This window comes from Microcaecilia unicolor, chromosome 9 (genome assembly GCF_901765095.1).
Source record: "Microcaecilia unicolor chromosome 9, aMicUni1.1, whole genome shotgun sequence".
NCBI lineage: Eukaryota > Metazoa > Chordata > Amphibia > Gymnophiona > Siphonopidae > Microcaecilia > Microcaecilia unicolor.
Genome location: NC_044039.1, coordinates 135,994,906 through 136,011,141, shown reverse-complemented (window position 1 = coordinate 136,011,141; position 16,236 = coordinate 135,994,906). Strand labels below are relative to the sequence as shown.

Here is a 16,236-nt window from a genome sequence, read left to right as displayed (position 1 = left end):
TTTCGTCCTTTAGATTGTAAGCTCTTCTGAGCAGGGACTGTCCTTATTTGTTAATTTGTACAGCGCTGCGTAACCCTAGTAGTGCTCTAGAAATGTTAAGTAGTAGTAGTAGTACATAGGATCTTTATTTCAGCCCAAAGCTGAAGTAAACATCCTTCTGTGCTAAAGTTTAAAAAAAAAAAACCCAAACTGTGCCAGAATGCACTTTGGGTGCTCCAAAATGTATGTGTGTATTCCCAGCCTTGCACAGGAATACAACATTTTAAGTAATTCTCCTGTATGCATTTGTACATCTTCCGAAGCAAGTATAACTAGGATCAACATGTTAGTTTTGGCCAGGACTTCAGAAGTGTGATTCAGCCCAAATATATGTTGCCCGCTGGTAGTTCAAAAGACCTTTAAACTCTAACAATGGCATGTGGCTTTTATATGAGTTACGCACTGAACTAGTGAAAATTGGCCCATATACCCCGGATTCTATATAGTGTGCTTAGATTTAGGCGCCGATATCAGCGTGGATTCTATAACACCGTGCATAACTTAATTGGCTTAACAAGCTAATGAGCGCTGATAACAGTACTTAACAAGCAATAATGAGCACTAATTGGCACTGATTAGAATTTAGGCCACAACTCGCTAAGTGTATTCTGTCATGATGTGTACCAAACCTCTAATGTGCAGAGGCAAAAAGAGGCGTGGTTATACGCGGGTAAATGAGTGGTATAGGACATATTAACATAGAAATATAGAAAAATGTAGCCAGATAGGCCTATCCAGTTTGCCCCATCCATGCCATCTATTCTCCCTACCACTCCCTTAGAGATCCTATGTCCTTGTCCCAAGCTCTCTTGAATTCAGATACTGTTTTCATCTGCACCACTTCCACTGGGAGGTCGTTCCATGCATTTATCACCTTTTCTGTGAAGAACTATTTCCTCAGGTTACTTCTGAGTCTATCCCCTTTCCAGAGGCGTAGCCAGGTTTTGATCTCAGGGGGAGCAGACTTTTATAAAATAGGTGTCGGTTGGTGTCAGCTACACAGCAGTGTCTGTGTTGTTGCTCAGGGCTGTAGCGGGCACTGATTAATACAGGCTGTCTCTGTTGTGTCCTGCCTACAAGGAAACAGTAAGTTACATCAAGAGGCAGGACGCAGAAGAGATCCCTGGACTGGCCAGAGCAGGCAACCTGTCTTCTTAACTACAAAGTAAAAATATTCAAATCGTGACCATCAGGAATAGCACACACATTCCTTCCACTGCTAGACACCTTGTTTAAATCAGATGGGCATTTGTTTGTGTGGTGATTCTACAGGATGTGATGAACACTAGTCCTCAGCATTTTTATTTTAGGTGACAAGGGCCACCAAAGGCGGCCCTTGCCCCAGGGCTAGACATTTTGTGAAATAACACAAACCCCTGCAAAAAGATACCCAAAACCTATACTGAAAACTTACCACACCATAACAAGCCCTAATCCACCTACAAAAAGACAGTGCTATAAATATTACAGTGGGACCTAGAGAAATGTTTCCCTAGGTGGTCCTGAAATACCCCCTTGCCATTCAGGTTTTCAGGCTGTCTACAATGAATCTGCATGAAAAAGATTTGCATGTAATGGAGGCAGTATATACAAATCAATGTCATGCATATTTATTGTGGATAGCCTGAAAACCTGACTGGCAAGGGTGTACTCCAGGACCAACTTCGGAAACACTGCCCTAGAACACAAAACTTACCATACTATAACAGCCCTAACCTACCTATGAACAGACAGTGCTAAATATATTAAACTGGGCTCTACAGCACCAATTAGCCTACTATTGGGAAACTGGAAGAAGCTGCACTGTTACACATTCCTACACAGATGCTACCAGAATCCTTCACCTCAGGCACACATGCAGAACATGGACAGACCCTCATCTATATAACATAAGAGTAGTCATACTGGGTCAGACCAATGATCCATCTAGCTGAGTATCCTGTTTCCAACAGCGGCCAACCCAGGTTACAAGCACCTGGCAGAAACCCAAATTGTGACAATATTCCAATCTAATACAAAATAGGGAACCATAAAAAAAAAAACCCAAAACAAAAGAAACCACTACCAACAACAAGAACAAAAACTGAAATACAGAACCCCCTCCTCTCTGCCCAATGAAGCCAGACTCTATAAATAGTGCAATACTGGTAAAAAAAAAAATAGAAAGAAACAGAAATGCATTTTCTCCAGTACTTTGCAAAATAAAAATATAAAAAATGTACATTTTACAAAGCAGGTACATCTCAGTCCTTACAAAGTATTAAATAAAAATATTTTTTCTACCTTTGTTGTCTGGGAATTTGGCTGGTCCCAGTCTTTTTTTCCATGTTCCATGAGTCAGCCTTACAAATTCTTTTCCAGGTTGGCCTTTACATTTCTTCTCTCGCCTCTTGTCTTTTTCTTTTCCTTCTCTACGTCTGTTTGGCACTGATCTTTCGTTTTATGTCCCCACTATCAAATAGCTGTGTATAGAGCTGCCAAGTGATCCAGTTACAGAAGGGAGATTTTTCAACCAGTCCTAGTGTGAACTCACATCCCAAATTCATGTGGGATTTGCAGTCCCTGATTCTACCCATCAAAATCTGTGCTGCAGTACATCCAAAATGACTTAAGAAAATGCACTCAGACCCCTGCAGGGTTGCTAATTTGAAGGTATCGGAGATGTGCATTTTTGAATACTGTCATATTCCTAATATCAAATTGGAAATAAAATACCTTTTTCTACTGTTTTCTACTCTGTGTCCCTATCTCCTCCCCTTTCCAGTAGTGCCCTGTGTCCCTATCTCCTTCCCCCCTTTCCAGTAGTGCCACTGTGTCCCTATCTCCACCCCTTTTCAGTAGTGCCCCTGTGTCCCCATTTTTTTCTTTCTCCAGCACTGCCTCTTTGTGTTTCAATGCCCCTACCCTCTTCCCTGTCCAGTATTGACTCTGTGTCCTTCTCCATCCCTGTCCAGCATTTACTAAATCCTTCTCTCTCCCCATGTTAACCTTTTCCCTGTCTCTTTCAGCGCTCTGCAGTGTTTCATTTGGAGGGGCTGGTTATAGGGACACTCTAGCATGTGTTATATTTGTGGAGAGATTTTTTTTTCTCCTGGTCAAAGCCACTAAAGCAGACATCATGTTATGAGAATCAGGTGCTCAACATTCAGAGTTTCTCTCTATTTATTTATTACATTTATACCCTGCATTAAACATGAATTAGGTTGAAACAAAACAGAATAATCCATTTGCATACCTAAAAGGTAAACTACAAAACAGATGAAAATGTGATTTCATGTGCCCCAATTAAAGGAGAGTTTAATTCTACTTTCATTTAATTTCAATATATTCTATCTTCCCATGGCAGATTACAATAACAACAACAAAATCCTTTATCCTCCACCTTTTAAGACACTGTCCAGCTTATTTTCGAAAGGAGATCGCTGGCTATCTTCCGACACAAATCGTGAGATGGCCGGCTATCTCCTGAAGCCGGCAAAATCGTTATAATGGAAAACCGATTTTGGCCGGCTCCAACTGCTTTTCATTGCCGGGATGGCCAAAGTTCCTGGGGGCGTGTTGGAAGGGTAGCGAAGGCGGGACAGGGGCGTACCGGGGCGTGCTTAAGAGAATCGGCTGATAATGGAAAAAAGAAGGGCGTCCCTGGCGAGAATTTGGTCCACTTTATTTGGTCCCTTTTTTTTCAGGTCCAAGTCCCAAAAAAGTGCCCAAACTGACCAGATGACCACCGGAGGGAATCAGGGATCACCTCCCCTGACTCCCCCAGTGGTCACTAACCCCCTCCCACCCTCAAAAAAACAACTTTAAAAACTCTTTTTGCCAGCCTCAAATGTCATACTCAGGTCCATCGCAGCAGTATACAGGTCCCTGGAGCAGTTTTAGTGGGTGCAGTGGACTTCTTCAGGCAGGCGGACCCAGGCCCATCCCCCCCACCTGTTACACTTGTGGTGGAAAATGGGAGCCCTTCAAAACCCACCCGAAACCCACTGTACCCACATGTAGGTGCCCCCCTTCATCCCTTAGGGCTATGGTAGTGATGTATAGTTGTGGGGAGTGGGTTTTGGGGGACTCAGCACCGAAGGTAAGGAGCTATGAACCTGGGGCCAATTTGCGAAGTCCACTGTAGTGCCCCCTAGGGTGCCCGGTTGGTGCCCTGGCATGTGAGGGGGACCAGTGCACTATGAATCCTGGCCCCTCCCATGACCAAATGCCTTGGATTTGTTCGTTTTTTAGATGGGCGCCATTGGTTTTCCATTATTGGCGAAAACGGTGATCTCAGCATTTAGGTCGACCATCTTTAATGTTGACCTAAATGTTGAGATTTGGGCGTCCCCAACCGTATTATCGAAATGAAAGATGGACGCCCATCTCGTTCGATAATACGGTCGGCCCCGCCCCTTTGCGGCGCCATCCTCAGAGATGGGTGCCCTTAGAGATGGGCGTCCCTGGTCGATAATCCACCTCCACGTATCCTGCTAGATAGTGATGGCACAAGGGAAGCAAGTTTGGTCCAGTGAAGACTAACTCAAAATAACCTGTTCCTTAGCTGGGCCCTAGTATTACCATATTAAAAATGCGACCATACCATGCCTCTGTGGCTATGTTCCACTAATGTTAAATGATTAACTGGATTTCTTGACTAGGGACATAAACATACACTTATTTATTCAATACCACAATTTCTCATGTACAGCCACAAAACAACTTTTTAGGGTGGATAGTATTCCTTTTATTATCGACCAAATAAAGAGTGTTTAGTTTTGACACAGTATAAGTCATCACAAGAACAAAATATAAGAAAACCAAATGGACTGCATTAGGGATTTATAACCCATTCATGTTTAAGCAAAAGAAATCTGCATGAAACAAAATATTTATTTTGACTTATAAAACCACTTGCCCCTGAAACATGTTCAAAACAGAATAATCCATTTGTGTACCTAAAAGGTAAACTACAAAACATGAAAATGTGATTTCATGTACCCCAATGAAAGGAGAGTTTAATTCTACTTCCATTTAATTTCAATATATTCTGTCTTCCCACGGCAGATTACAACAACAGTTAAGATGATAAACCCATTAGAAAACAGGATATCCTCACTGAAATCTGAATATCTGTATTGTATAGAAGCACAGTGAAGAAAAATCAAACTATAGAGTTTATAATTGAAGTTTCTACCAGCTACAATAATTTTTGAAGCTGTTTTAGTGATATTCAATTGTTACTACATCTACATTTCTCATCCAACTTTTAAGGCACTGCCTATCCAACTGAAACAACTTTAGACTTGTTACAGACATGGACCAACAATAAAGAATGACAGCATGGATACACAGCTGCTCATACGTTTGGCTTGCTTTTTTTATTTTTTTTTTGTTACATTTGTACCCCGCGCTTTCCCACTCATGGCAGGCTCAATGCGGCTTACATGGGGCAATGGAAGGTTAAGTGACTTGCCCAGAGTCACAAGGAGCTGCCTGTGCCTGAAGTGGGAATTGAACTCAGTTCCTCAGTTCCCCAGGACCAAAGTCCACCACCCTAACCACTAGGCCACTCCTCCACTCACGTGAATGGCAATGATGGCTGCGTGGGGGAGTGGAAACAAATCAACCAAACTGGCTTCCATGCTTACAGTGGACTAGATGGCTCACTTCCACTCCTGTCTATTAAGCTTTTTCTCCCTTCTCCACCCCCTACCCACCGACCGACTGACTTTCTTGGCCAGCTTTTTCTCCCTTCTCCACCCCCCACCTCCCTCTCTTCAGCCCGCTCTCTCCTGTCTCATGGTTATTTTTACTTCCCCAAAGCCCTTTCCCTCCTGCTGCACTGGCGATTCACAGTCAGCTGTTTGCCAACGTCGGGGCCTCTCCTCAGGAGCGTCCCGCCCACTCTAAGCAACTTCCTGTTTTCCGCAGAGGTGGGACGCGTCTGAGGAAACGACGCTGGCAAACAGCTGACTGTGTCAATCGCCAGTGCCGGAGGGAGAAGATGTCAGGGAAGTAAGAAAGACCACGCGTTGCGGACGGGAGAGAGAGCGGACAGGAGAACAACAGATGCAAGACTCGCGAAGGGGGGGGGGGGAGATTTTGCATGTGGCACATAGGCACCATTTTTTCAAAATATCTGTTTAGAGGAGCGACTGCTCCCCCCTGCGCCCCACCTAGCTATGCCACTGCCCCTTTCACCTTCATCCTATGCCTCCTCCCCCCCCATTCCAGAACTTCCTTTCAATTGAAAGAGACCCGCCTCCTGTATATTTATACCATGCAAGTGTTTATCATACCTCCCCTTTCCTGCCTTTCCTCCAGAATATACATATTGAGATCTTTAAGTCTGTTCTCTTATGCTTTAGGAAGGAGACCACTGACCATTTTAGTAGCCTCCCTCTGGATCAATTCCATCCTGTTTATATCTTTTTGAAGGTGTGGTCTCCAGAATTGTACCACAATATTCTAAATGAGATCTCACCGGAGTCTTATACAGGAGCATCATCACCTCCTTTTTCCTAGTGGCCATTCCTCTCTCTATGCACTCAAGTATCCTTCTAGCTTTCACTGTCGCCTTTTCTACCTGTTTGGTCACCTTAAGATCATCACATACGATCACACCCATTGATAAGGAATGGCTACTTACTGTAATAGTGGTAGGATTGAGAGGCATGCCATGAAACTAAATAGCAGGAGACTTTAAACAATTATTAGAAAATATTTTTTCAATCAACACATAATTAGGTTAATGGAATTTGCTGCCAGACAACATGGTCAATGCTAGTAATTTTGCTGAGTCTATAAAAAAACGTTTGGACAACTTTCAAAAGGCTAGGTCCGTTAAGTATTATTTCACCAGATAACCTTAGGGGCGCCATCTCCCACTTTTGGAAGTGAGTAGCATGCAATGGGCTTCCCTATTTGGGATTTGCCAGGTATTTGCAAATAACTCAGACTAGTCTCTGTCAGGAACAGGATGCTAGGTAGGTTCGATGGACTATTGGTTGACCCAGTTTGACATGTCTTCTGTTCTGTAAACTTGATATCTTCCTATAAATCTGCCATTTCTGTTTCTACCTTACACCTACATATCGCCTTTTCCCAAATAGCAGAAGTGAAACAAAAAGGTCTTTGAGTTGTTTGGACCTGGCAAGAGCAGCCCACTTTTTAAACCCCTGTAGAAAAGAACACATCTTCAGCTCTAGTAGGGGCCCCATAGGACAGAGAAAGTTGCAATAGTGAGACTTCAAAGAAGCAAAGGAGAAGTGGAAGAGCTAGGAGACCGGGAAAGAAGAAAATAGACAGTATGAGGAAGGAGAGTGGAGAAGATATAGAAAGAGGGATTGAAGGATAAGGAGCTGAAAAGCAGAGGGAGAGTAAATGGGTAGAGATGGAGGATGACAGAAAGTGGAATGCACCTGGGTGAGGCAGATGGGAAATGGAGGAGCAGGAGAGAAAGGGCTATATGGGGGTCAAGTGGCATTTGTACTCCCCAGGAAATAAATGAATTTATAGTATGTACTCTCACCATTTCCTCACCAAAATAAATTATTGGGAAGGAGGTGGCATTTTATTCCCATCAGGTACGTTTGGATACATTTTTCAAGCTTTGGAAATGAATGAATCGTGAATTCACTAATATTATTTTTTTTCCTGAAGACGAATCTGCACATAAAATAAAATATATCCCTAATTCTGACACAACTCTGTGCTGTTGCAGATATATAATGCGGTGTGTCCACATTCATGCTTTGCCTTCATTCAAGCTCAGCATGAGACTTCGTTTCTGGAAAGGCTGATTCCAATTAAATGAAAAGCACAAAGTAGAAGAACAGAATGGGTTCATTAACCTAATTTACCATGCTTAAATTAACATTTTCATTTTCTCCTTCATTTGCGATCACAGATTGTTGATTGTCTGAATATTAGCAAACCTTCAGAGGACTGTAAGAGACGGCTGAAGGGCCTTTATCTTCCTTGGCTGCCAGCCTCAGTGTTGCCCTAAATGCCCTGGGATGAAATCCAGTTCCCTGTAGCTAGTGGAGTCTCTGAGTAAAGAATTTTTAACACATCCAGAGCAAAGGGTATAATGACAGGAGTAAAGAATTTTTAACATATCCAGAGCAAAGGGCATAATGAGAGGAACGGCTCCCAGGAGGGCCTTTCAAGTTGAAACTCCAAATTAGGTAAAAATGGAAGAGAACGTGGAAATATGGGGAAAAGAGACACTGCACCCAGTTCTACACAGATGATTACAAAGTTAACAGCGCACACCATGAAGTGTAGCACAGCTGTTATTCAGAAAAGTGTGGAACTGTTAAGAAAGCAAATTTCATCCCTCTGTTTTTCTTAAAGATGCTTATGGACCAGTTGGAATTTCCAGAAAATTAAGAACTTAAATTCATTGGAATGATTGAAAAGTCACAAAATATCCAAAGCATTAAAAATGGAAACACAGAAAACACAGAAGCATAGAAAAATATGTAAGGATCTTTGCAGGACCCTCACTAGGATCATACCAAGTCAAAGTAGAGACGGGGTATATACCATCTAGTTAGATATCCATGGCTGCAATGGTATAGCTTGCCTTTATAAGTCAGAACTCTTAGAGTTGTAGTGGCTGTGAGTACTTGTTAAGAGAAGAAGCATATGCAGGGCCCCTCCATCTTTATTCTTTGGTTTATGTTCAGGGACAATTTCTCCAAGTGGGTTAGTTTTGCGCATACCAAGACAGGAATGAACCTCACTCCTAAGCCAGGGAATGTGGAGTATGATCTCAATCTCTCAAATTTACTGCTACTTCTCAGCATAGTACTTATCAGTGTGAAGAATCCCTAGACCTTATAGTCTGTGTCCAGTGTGAAGTGGATGTGACAGGCTACAGCAGTGGTCTTCATTAATTTTTAAATTGGGGCCACTTTGGATTCTAATGAGCTAAAGGACAGCCACCAAATATCTTTCCATGTGGGTCACGACACTGCTGACTAGTGTGTGTCAATGACATCCATCTCCACCAACCCACCTTCAAACTTCATTGGGAGGTATCCTCAAGGTTGTGAGCATTTCCAAATGCATTCTCTACTGTATATTGAGAAACGCCTTGTCAACCAAGCATGTGGCAATTTCTCCAAGTGGGTCAATTTTGCGCATACCATGACAGGAATGAACCTCACTCCTAAGCCACCGCATGTGGAGTATGGTCTCAGTCTCTCAAAATTACTGCTAACTTTCCTCTTTCTGTCCTGAGACTAGGTAGAGAGGCAGAGTAGCAGAACCCCCCCCCCCCCCCAAGAAAGAATGTGAGCCACCCCAAAGGTCTCCAGGTGCTGCCATTGGCCACTAGGCCTTGCACTGAAGAACACTGGGCTAGAAGTTTACTTCATCCCTCTGCCTGCTGTTCGATAGAGGATTGGAGAAGACACTTGACCTTTAATCTGACAGGACCAAGGGGAGAGAAGCCTCACTTAGGGGCTGGACTAAATGTCCAGTGTACAAGATTATTATTCCCAGGAAGAGTTTCTGAGGAAGTGCATCCCAGGAAGGAGAGACTGTGTATGGAGCTAGAAGGGGATATAGTTAACTGAGACCCCGGGAGACCTCTTACCGTAAAGAACTTATTACTGGGGGAAACTGGTTTGCCCCACAATCTGGGAGGTCAATTACCCCAATAGACTGATTACTGCTAAAGGGTCCACACGTGTGGAACCTTACAATGTTCATTCAATGCTGTACAACCTTAGGTCTGAAAAACTATCTCAGAACTGTACCATTTTGCACTTAAGCTCAGCAAAGGAGTTGGAGCACCCCCCCCCCCCCCTTCTGACTATGAGTAGTCTTTGGGAATATTTCTATGCCAAGGCCTTGAAGAGAAATCCTCACACACCCCTCCCCCTGAGATAACCTGCTCGCTAGGAAAAGCAGTAACTCAATCCAGGACAAAATTGGGGTTCTGAATCAAAAATATTACTCAGTAATAATCTTCAATCAAAGAGGACAACTCATAACAATAAAGCAGAGAGTAAAAATAACGTAAGTGGAGTGGAGGAGTGGCCTAGTGGTTAGCGTGGTGGACTTTGGTCCTGAGGAACTGGGTTCAATTCCCACTGCAGGCACAGACAGCTCCTTGTGACTCTGGGCAAGTCACTTAACCCTCCATTGCCCCAGGTACAAATAAGTACCTGTATATAATATGCAAGCCGCATTGAACCTGCTATGAGGGGAAAGCGCGGGGTACAAATGTAACAAAAATAAAAAAAAATAAGACACTCATGGTCACTTGGTTTTCCCCAAACTTTCCAAATCCTATGAGACTCCTCTTTCATTATTTCCTCTTTAATACCTCTCAGCACTGGATTGAACTCAGATGAGGTTTCTTCTACCTGGTTGGCCCTCCCTGCTCAGATCCAAGGGATATCCATTATGTCCATTCCTCTTCCTGGACCAGTGGCTCCCTGCTGCTTTCTTGTACTCCAAAGCTGCTTAACTCCTCTCCCTCTTTCTCCTGAGAAGTAATGGTGTGCTGATGCTTTTACCCAGATCTCACTCTCAAAGAAGTGCAGAAGCCTAAGAAGCCCTGTCACTTTTCACCCCTTTTTTACTCATTCTGGTACAAAGGCTGGGTTAGCCAAAGAACTTGATCCTCTTACAGCAGAAATTCCTAAACCTGTCCTGGGGAAACCCTAGCCAGTCAGGTTTTCAAGATTACCAGAGACAGTTCAGGAGTGATATGATTGAGGTCTATAAAATCCTGAGTGGTGTTGAACGTGTAAAACTAAATCAATTTTTCACTCTTTCAAAAAGTACAAAGACCAGGGAATACTCGATGAAATTACATGAAAATACTTTTACAACAAATAGAAGGAAACATTTTTTTCATGCAAAGAATAGTTAAGCTCTGGAACTCGCTGCTGGAGGATGTGGTAACAGTAGTTAGTGTATCTAGGTTTAAAAAAGGTTTGGACAAGTTCCTGGAGGAAAAGTCCATAGTCCGTTTTTGAGATGGACATGGGGGAAGCCACTGCTTGCCCCAGGACTGGTAGCATGGAATGTTGCTACTAATTGGGTTTCTACCAGGTACTTGTGACCTGGATTGGCCCCTTTTGGAAGCAGGATACTGGGCTGCATGGATCATTGGTCTGACCCGGTATGGCTATTCTTATGTTCTTATGAGATCTTATGACATACACTGCCTCCTTGGTTTTGGAATCACTACCTTACAGAATGGTGCAGTAGCCTGGAATCAGAAGCCAAAAACAAGGATTTCAAATAGGGCTGGGGTTTTATACCAGTCCCAGTTTCCCTCCACAAGGAGTCTCCACCTACCATTACCTCACTGGTCAATGGAGCCCTGCTTTGCTCTGGAAATTGCAGGAGTATAAACAGGTCACAGTACAATACTTTAGTCGAACCACTAGAGGCATCTGCCATTCACTTCTTAAAGCAGAACCTTAGGGTCCTTTACATACTTTCGCAGTTTATTAATAGATTTTCCTTGAACAAGACCATGGCAATTCTGCATAACTTTCAAAACACACCCCTCCAGTCTCATTCTTTGTTATTTCAAGGTATTACTTTCAACTAAATTGACCCTCAATCTACACTTATGTTCACAAAACTACCAACCCTAAGTGGATAATACAGCTGATACCAAATTGAATTCACAAACAACTTATGTGAAAAGAAAGAGAAAAGTGTGGTAATACAGCACCCTAGCGGACTGGTCTGTGAAACGCTCCTTTGGCGCTCAATTAAAGCTCTGTCGGGTGAGGGTTGAGAGAGTTTTAGTAGTTTCTTGTGGTTTAGTTAGAAGGTTTAGTGATCTAAGTGTCTTCTGAGCTATGTGCCAGGATGGTTGGCTCTTGACATCAAGAAGTTAAGGATAACAGGTGTCTACTCCTTCCTGGGGTGGGGGGAGGGAGGTTGAGAGGGGAGGGAGGCGTTGTTAATCTTGCTAATTAGGGGCAGCATGAGTTTATTGTTCAACCTACTTTAAGAGCTCGAGGATGCGCCGGTTGGCACTGAGTAACATGCTGGATCAATAATCGGGGGGATAATATAATTTAAGGGGGGTGGGGTAATGATCAGGGTGGGGAGGGGGAGAAAATTGGAAAGTTTTGATGAGGGATATCAGCGTTTTCATAATGGGCGGTATGTTTTGATAATTGGATTGTTAAGTGTTAAGCCTGCTGGCCATGTTTAATGATCAATCATCAATAAAAAATACTGAAACATACAGCTCTGTTGGGGCTGTCCACACTAGACCTCAGTCTATCACTGGCAAAAACCCTTTCATCAATATCTACCCTTTATATATCATTTATTTAACCAAAAAATATTTTTGTATTTCTTTTATATGTATAATCTCATATGACAATAAGCGCACTTGTCCGTACCATAACATAAGTTGTTTGTGAGTTCAGTTTGGTTTCAGCTGTATTATCCACTTAGGGTTGGTAATTTCAAGATATTAAACATATTTGTGCCAACAGGATTGGATACTGTGTGAAAGTTACATACATATGAGTATCTTGGCCACATACATTTGGACTTGTTGTATCAATATTCAAAAGAGCTTATGTGGCCATTTTCCAGGTTCTGGTGCTGTTTCATACTGTCCCTGATCAAATTATGTTTCTGGCCTGGTGACAGGATGCAACATATTTTGCTGCTATAGCTGCTGTTTCTTCCATTTCCTGCAGGTTAATACAGAGTTTTACCTCCTTGTGTTTGTGTGGAAGACTGATTTTCTCTGCTAGTTTTATTTATTTTTATTTTATTGCATTTGTATCCCACATTTCCCCACCTATTTGCAGGCTCAATGTGGCTTACAGAGTTTTGTTATGACAAAGTCATTTTGAGAAGTGTATTGCTTTGCATTCTTTCTATGTTGCTCAATTAAGGAAGAAACTTCATTTGCTGTTTCTGTAGCAGTTGTCATCTTACAGGATTGGGTACTAGCCCAATACCCAACCCTCATCTTTTCTCAACTCTGCCATTGCTGGACCCAAGTCATACTAAAGGAAGAGGGTTGGGTGCTGGGCCTGTAAAACCACCGACTGCTACAGAAACATACTGAGCAACACCACCTTTAAATCTAGTAAATTTGGGGGCCCTTTTACTAAGCTGCGTAGGTGCCTAGATATGCACAACGTGTGCCAAATTGGAGTTACTGCCCGGTTACCGCATGGTCCTTGTGGTGATATTTTTTATTTTCTTACACGCGTAGACCACTACCGCCCGGTTACCGCGTGAGACCTTACCTCTAGGTCAATGGCTTGCGGTAAGGTCTCAGACCCAAAATGGACATGTAGCAATTTTCATTTTACCACATGTCCATTTTCGGCAAAAAAAAGGCATTTTTTGTAGGTGAACTAAAAAATAGTTCTGCGCCTGCCCAAAACACACGTCTACACTACCACAGGTAATTTTTCGGCACACCTTAGTAAAAGTACCCCTTGATCATGTAGCACCTGTGGAGGGACATAATCAAAAGAGGCACCCAAATTTTCCTGAGGATGTCCTCGCTGGATGTCCCGGCGAAGGGGCGGGGAAACCCATATTATCAAAACAAGATGGGCGTCCATCTTTTGGTTTGATAATATGGTCGGGGACGCCTAAGTCGCGAAATGTAGGTCGTCCTTAGAGATGGGCATCCCTGATTTTCGGCGATAATGGAAACCGAGGCCGCCCATCTGAGAAACGACCAAATCCAAGCCATTTGGTCATGGGAGGAGCCAGCATTTGTAGTGCACTGGTCCCCCTCACATACCAGGAAACTTACCGGGCACCCTAGGGGGCACTGCATTGGACTTCACAAATTGCTCCCAGGTGCATAGCTCCCTTACCTTTGGTGCTGAGCCCCCCAACCCCCCCCCCAAAAAAAAAAACCCACCCACAACTGTACACCACTACCATAGCCCTAAGGGGTGAAGGGGGGCACCTACATGTGGGTACAGTGGGTTTTGAAGGGCTCACATTTACCACCACAAGTGTAACAGGTGGGGGGGGGGGGGGCCTGGGTCCGCTTGCCTGAAGTGCACTGCACCCACTAAACTGCTCCAGGGACATGCATACTGCTGTCATGGAGCTGGGTATGACATTTGAGGCTGACATAGAGGCTGGCAAAAAATATTTAAAAAGTTTTTTTTATGGTGGGAGGAGGCTGGTGACCACTGGGGGAGTAAGGGGAGGTCATCCCCGATTCCCTCCGGTGGTCATCTGGTCAGTTTGGGCACCTTTTCAAGGCTTGGTCATGAAAAAAATTGGACCAAGTAAAGTCGCCCAAGTGCTCATCAGGGACACCCTTCTTTTTTCCATTATTGGTCGAGGATGCCCATGTGTTAGGCACGCCCCAGTTCCGCCTTCGCTATGCTTCCAACACGCCCCCGTGAACTTTGGTTGTCCCCGCGACGGAAAGCATTTGAGAACGCCCAAAATCAGCTTTCGATTATGCCAATTTGGGCGACCCTGGGAGAAGGACGCCCATCTCCCGATTTGTGTCAAAAGATGGACATCCTTCTCTTTCGAAAATAAGCCTGTTACTGATGTGATTGCATTTGCTCCAATTAAAGGCTAGAATAATTTTCAAATCCTCCTGTATCATTCATAAAATTTTATATGGACTAACCTTCTGCAACTGTGATCAGTCCAACTAATAACTCTTTTAGACCAAAGTCTCTTTGAGCTTTATAGCAATAGAATTGTGTTTCCCATCTTTTAAAGGTATATAATATAAAATAATTTTTTGAGGTTAGTTTTTATACCGATCGATCTGAACATGGAATAGTTTACCACTGGAAATAACATGTCAATGTTCCTAGTTTTTAGTTCATAAATACTTAAAGATGTATTTATTTGATAAGTATCTGATTATCAGTACTGTAGTAGTTTGTAATGTTTGTTTTACTTTTGTTATTTTATGCATTTTTTTCTCTTTTGCTAATTTGTAAGCCACTTTAGACCTTTTTAGGGGCGTAAAAGTCAAAATAGATTAGATTACATTAGATTTTGAAATCTAGGAGTCAGTGGCATTCCTTGGTCAGCTGCTATCCAGGGTGGATCACCACTGTGCACCCCTCCCCCGGGTGCAGTATCGCCTGTCCATCCCCGGGTGCAGTGCCCCCCCGGCACAATCAGGTTTGTCATACTCTTCGGTAAGATTACATTTATCAGCTCTCTCAGTGTTCCACGACCCTATTGATAACTTGACCCTTATGCAGCATCCTATTTCAAAACGATTTCTTAAAGGACTAATGCATTGTGATTGTGAAAGATGGAGAAGATAATCCAATAGACGAGATATTGGTACAGATTTAGGATTCAGATGGTAGCTCTCCTTAGCCCCCAGTCCCCTGACTCTACAGGCTTCTCTCTCAAGCTCTGCTTTTCCTTATTCTCCAGAGCCCCCCCCCCCCCCCCCAATTCAAAAGTGCAAACACACTCCTTTATTATCTCTTAACCTCCGCTCCCCTGTCACTCTTCTGTATCAGGGCACGTTTCCTCTGCATTTTGATTCATAAACATTTCCATGGGCTGGGATTCTTCCCACCCAGGGACCTCCCAGTCACTTGAAAGTGACTCTACACAGGGACTTACTCTCTTCAGTAATCCCAAATTTAACAAGGGATTACATTATTATTGGTCTGATTTTCTATTGCTTTCCTAATAATTCTTAGCATCTTGTTGGCTTTTTTGACCACCGCCGCACACTGTTGATCTGTTATAGAATGAGGGGGAAGGCGTCACACCCATAGTAGCAGCATCCACGTTTCCTTTCTCGCCGCAGGTCTAAGTATACCACTTCCAAGGTGTATCTGGGCACAAGTGGATATAAGCCAGGGGAGGACTGACAGTGTTCTGGGCCCTTGGGCAACGAGGGTCTTAGGCCCCTGACCATCTATCAAAAGTGATTAAATTAGATGGAAGGTAGGGGAGGGTGGGTTCCCTACAACTGTGCACCCTCGGGCACTGCCCTATTGTTCCAGTGGTCATTCTGTCTCTGATATAAGCTTTGAATCCAGCTCTCCTACAATGGCACAAATCCATCCTGTTTTTTAAATTGTGTACAATCATGTGCATATAAATATTAACTTACTGTATTGTTTTGAGGGAGCAGAGAATACAGCATGATATATCTTGGGACAGTGCAAATGCTAGATAAATTCACTCCCCTGAACGCCAAAATGAAAACAGTATATTATTTGAAAACAA

General features: G+C 43.2%; 1 protein-coding gene across 2 annotated transcripts in view; it reads right to left on the bottom strand.

Moving 5' to 3' along the window:
• Positions 1–16,236, bottom strand: part of RGS6 (regulator of G protein signaling 6) — a 495,104-nt gene that overhangs the window by 318,486 nt on the left and 160,382 nt on the right. The window lies entirely within an intron of this gene.